The sequence below is a fragment of the Stigmatopora nigra genome, chromosome 20, assembly GCF_051989575.1.
Source record: "Stigmatopora nigra isolate UIUO_SnigA chromosome 20, RoL_Snig_1.1, whole genome shotgun sequence".
NCBI classification, from domain to species: domain Eukaryota; kingdom Metazoa; phylum Chordata; class Actinopteri; order Syngnathiformes; family Syngnathidae; genus Stigmatopora; species Stigmatopora nigra.
This window is the reverse complement of record NC_135527.1, coordinates 1,739,941-1,744,940: the sequence shown is the minus strand read 5'-3', so window position 1 is coordinate 1,744,940 and position 5,000 is coordinate 1,739,941. Positions and strand designations below refer to the sequence as shown.

At 40.1% G+C, this 5,000-nt stretch overlaps 1 long non-coding RNA gene across 1 annotated transcript in view; it reads left to right on the top strand.

Annotated features, from left to right (window-relative positions):
• The window catches only part of LOC144213477 (uncharacterized), a 6,535-nt gene extending 3,531 nt beyond the window's left edge, over window positions 1–3,004 (top strand). The window contains exons 2-3 of the long non-coding RNA XR_013329980.1: window positions 363–695; window positions 2,500–3,004. This is a non-coding gene — a long non-coding RNA (uncharacterized LOC144213477). The remainder of the gene's footprint in view (window positions 1–362; window positions 696–2,499) is intronic.
• The last annotated feature ends 1,996 nt before the right edge of the window (window positions 3,005–5,000 follow it).

The following is a 5,000-nucleotide window of genomic DNA, read 5'->3' as shown; positions in this document are numbered from 1 at the left end:
TTATATATTAGTGTTACTTTTACGCTAGGTATGGGCTGGAATGAAGTCGTCCTTCGTGCCAGTTAATTGGTCATTGCTTCTTGACCTTTTGGCTAAGATCCCTAAAAAGTGACTTGTACGTACCCGAGAAATAGCAAGGAGGTGATGCAAAATGAATTCTTTGTTTGACCCTCACAACGAAAGATGTCCGGTTCACTTAAAGGGATATGTGATGGCGAGCAATTTGAATGACCTCGTGTCGAGCAGAGGACAAGATAAAAATGAATACAAAATGGTCCTGGAGAAATATTACAAAAGTGGTGATTCATTTTGGGTTCACATGATTGCAAACACAGTAATAAAATGTTGTCCTTGTGTTTCAGATGCCAGTCAAGTGCATTGTGCAAATGAAGAATTAGTGCGGATAAAAAGAGGAACAACAGGAGTACTTTATTACAGTTGGGAAAACGCCACATTGAGGAGCAGCAGTGTCTTCTCATAAAGGTAGAGGAAGTCCCCTCTATATATTAAAGAGAAGGGAGTAGATGTCCCCATGTGCACTGTTGAGCCTTTGAGGAATGAAGATGAAGGTCCGAGTGAGCCCAGCAGTGGGGCAGAGCCTCTCAGTTGCAGCAGCTCAACAGCAAGTTTCCAGGCAGAGAACCTCATGGCTCCACCACCAGTTAGCCGCGACACCTCATCACACTTGCAATTCCGTGAGTATCAAGTCACTAACATTGGGAGGAGCCTCGGGGTGTACAATTTCAATAATAGTATTTAAAATATTTCAACTATGTCGTTATGAATGCCCATAAAAAAAATAAAGGCTTAGGCCAGCATATGGGACTTGCTGTTACGTCTTCGGGGCGGACTTCGAGGCAAGGTACGAAGAATTAGGACCCAATCACGGGGAAGCAGGCGAGGATGAGAAAAATAGTGGTTATCACTAAAACTTTATTAACTTAGACGGGATGTTACAAAATAACAAAGACTTAGTAAACGAAGCATGAAACAAAACCGGAATAGAGAAAACACGGGGAATCGAGCAACGAGGTAACGTGGATAGATGGCAAGGGAATTCAGTCATGTCAGTCTTAGTCGTCGCCGGGCTATTCCCGGAACCTGATGCCAGCTTTGGCGAAAGCTCGAACAACAACGCTGGCCGACACTTGAGCCTGGGCATCCACAATCCATTGACATTTTGTCGCGTAACTGGCCCGACGATGCCTGCCGGTCTTTGTATAACTATGCAACAATGGGACCTCCATTGTTCCCAAGCCATTCGCAACTTTGTTTTGAATGCTCTGTTTGTGGTAGGGTTGTTGTAGTTCCTTCGCCAAACCTTCTGGAATGCAAGTTCATATGCTGGACCTTCGGGACATCCACATTTTTACTATTTAAATATATTGCATCAGCAATAAAAGCACCCAGACAATCAAGCGTTCAGTGTCATAGAGCGACATCTACAGAATCTTAAATTTGGTGCTTACAAAAGGTGTAGCGACTGATTGTGCACCCTGTCCACTTCGGGGAATTTTTTTTTAGACTTAAGTGTGCCCGATAGGACTGAAAATACACTACTTTTTTTTCTGTGCCCTGGAAAATAAGATTGATCACCCTATATTGCCTCCTTGAAAAGTATATGCTGGAGCAAAAAAATTGTAGCACCCTTTGCTGGTATCTCTTGAAATGACGGCGAACACCGAATTGGTGTGCTCGCCTTCATACAGGGTGGATTGACAAAAGAACTATATATCCCAGTATGCACCACGCACGGGAAAATGGAGTCTCCAGCTACTTAGCCTAGTTGCGAGACCTGTTGCGGATCAATATTGATCTATATATAATATATAGATAGCGGTCTAGCTTTAAATGCTCCACCAGTCTAACCGCTGGAGTTTGAGTACCCAATTAGTGTGCTCGCCGTCATACTGAGTGTATTGACAAAAGGACTACATATTCCAGCATGAACCGCGCCCAGAGAAAATTAAATCGCAGGCTGCTTTCCGTAGTTGCGATACCTGTAGAGGATGATGTACTCTATTGACTGATATCAACAATTTTTTTTATTTTATCGTGATATAAATTTTAATATTGGTCCATATATAAGGCGCCCTGGATTATAAGGCGCATAGTTGCCTTTGAAAAAAATGGGAGGCTTTAGGTGCACATTATAGTGCGGAAAATTCGGTAATTCACATTTTTAAAAAATCCATGAAAAAACATAAAGAGAAATATTTAATGTTTTGTTTAAAATAAATTAACTTGAATTTTTTTCTAATGTATTTAGAAAATTATATTTCAGTGTAGATACTTGACTGACCAATTTTTCTTTTCTTTGTAAAATAAGAACGACGGCACGAATGAATGGCGCCATCTTCCGTTAATTTCATCGCAAGAAATTCAGTCATTTTATTTGGAAAAAAAGTCAAATGAATTATCTAATTTAATCGAAACCTAAAGGCTTCTAGTTAGAGAGACAGTCCGTGAAATAGATAATTTATTTTTGTATCTTTACAGGTTTCAGAAAATATCTCGGTCATAATGGGCAAGATTATTTTGATTCTAAAGAAGTTGAGCTCCCCGAAATCAAAGGGGAGGAGCCAGAATTCCCTCAAGACAGAGAAAAAGAGCAATTTGAAATAAAAAAGGAAAAAGAAGATGTAACCTGGTCACCTGGTGAGTCCTTGAAAAGGCAAGATGATCTGGAGGGGTCAGCAGAAAGGCGGAGCCGTCAAAAACCTCAACTTGGCCCCAAATTAAAGAGGAGCCAGAGTTCCCTCAACACCACAAGAGAAAAGAGCAATATCCAATCAAGAGGGAGGAAGATGTCACCCATTCACCTCGTGAGTCCTTGACGACGGAAACTGATCTGGGTGGCAGCGGGGTGGATCCTCTGCACGGCAGCAGCTCAACAGAAGGATGGCAAGCGGAAAATGTAATTGCTCCTTTGGCAAGTAGCGACGGCTGGCTATATGAGGATGATGACAACGAAGGTCTTAAGAAAAAACCCAGTGGCGACAAACTCTGCAAATGCTCTCAGTGTGGGAAAACCTTTGGGAAAATGCCTACTTTGAAAAGACATGTGGCGATCCACACTGGGGTGAGACTGTTTTCATGCTTAGTTTGTGGTCAAATATTTTCACAAAAGGGTACCTTAAAAGAACACTTAGTACTCCACACTGGTGAAAAATTATTTTTGTGTTCAGTTTGTGGCCAGATTCGCTACTAAAACCAAATGAAAGACACAAAAGAACCCACACTTGTGAAAAAGCTTTTTCGTGCTCAGTTTGTAGCAGAAGCTTTACAGAAATGAAATCTTTGAAAAGGAACACAATTATCCACATTGGCGAAAAAATATTTTCGTGCTCAGTTTGTGGTCAAACATTTTCACAAAAGAGAACTTTAAAAGAACATATAAGAACCCACACTGGTGAAAAACCATTTTCGTGTTCAGTTTGTGGTCGAACATTTTCCCATAAGAGAAGCTTAAAAGAACACTTGATAACCCACACTGGAGAACAACCTTTTGTCTGCTCAGTTTGTGGCCACAGATTTGCTACTGAAGTCAAATTTAAAAGCACATAAGAAAGCAGACTGGTGAAAAACTATTTTCGTGTTCAGTTTGTGGGAAAGCCTTTTCTCAACAGCATCAATTAAAAAAACACTCAAGAACCCACACAGGTGAAAAACCATTTATGTGCTCAGTTTGTGGCCAAACATTCACAGAGAAGGGAAACTTAAAAACTCACGCAAGAACCCACACGGGTGAAAAACCATTTTCCTGCTCAGATTGTTGTCAGACATTTTCACACAAGGGAAGCTTAATCAGTCACAAGAACCCACAATGGTGAAAAACCATTTTCCTGCTCAGTTTGTGGTAGAGCATTCGCAGAGAAGGGCAACTTAAATAATCACGCAAGAATCCACACAGGTGAAAAACCATTTTCCTGCTCCGTTTGTGATCGAACATTTTCCTATAGGAGAAGTTTAAAAGAACACTTAATTACCCACACTGGAGAAAAGGAGGTTGTCTGTTCTGTCGTGGCCACAGATTTGATACGAAATGCAAATTAAAAAGCCACAAAAGAACCCACACATTGGTGAAAAAATGTTTGACCAGCTCACTTTGTGGCACAAGCCCCATAGAAAAAAGTAAACACGAGCAACCAAATTGGTAAAAAACGTTTTACCTGTTAAGTTTGTAGTCAAACATTTAAACAGAAGGAAACCTGAAAAGAAGACATAACAGCCCACACTGTAGTAAAGCCATTTTTTGCTCAGTTTTCGGTCCTACATTCCGTGACAGGAATATCGTAAAAATACACATAATAAAGGTAACATAGTAAGCATAATTGACCGGAGGCGGTCGATGAGGTTTTTAATTTTATACTTGTGACTATTTTCATCGTATGCTTTTTTTGTGGGAAAATCGCGTAGATTTACGTAGACAAACATTTTTGTAACCTTTTTTTTGTAAATCTGCAATACTAAAAATATATTTTTGTACTGAGTAAGATTCCAAAATTCCTAAAAAGAACCATAAACCACTAAAAATGAACAAATTGAAAGAACCATTCATGAATTTTACGACGCGCAGACACTTGCAGAATCCTAGCAATGTAAGAGTTCTGTTTATCGTCGATGCGATACCGTAGTGACGCAGCAGGGGGTACGGACAATCTCGCGACATTCGTCATCTAGTGACGTCATCTAGTGACCAGCCAATCATGAATTATACGACGCGCATACGGAGCGCAGACACGTACAGAATCCTGTCTATCAACGACCTCCGGTCGAATAACCCACATTGGTCAGAAATCCTTTTGCCAAAAATTTTGTCATAAGGATTTACTTGAGACACAAATGTGTCATTAGAAGCGTTGACCAATGACACCTTAGTTTGTCATCCTTTGCAATTGAACTAATTCAGGAATTTTCATATTTATTATCGTTTCTTTCTTAAAGTAGTTTAATTGTATTACTAAGATTTTTATAAATGTACTTGTTAAGATTCCGTT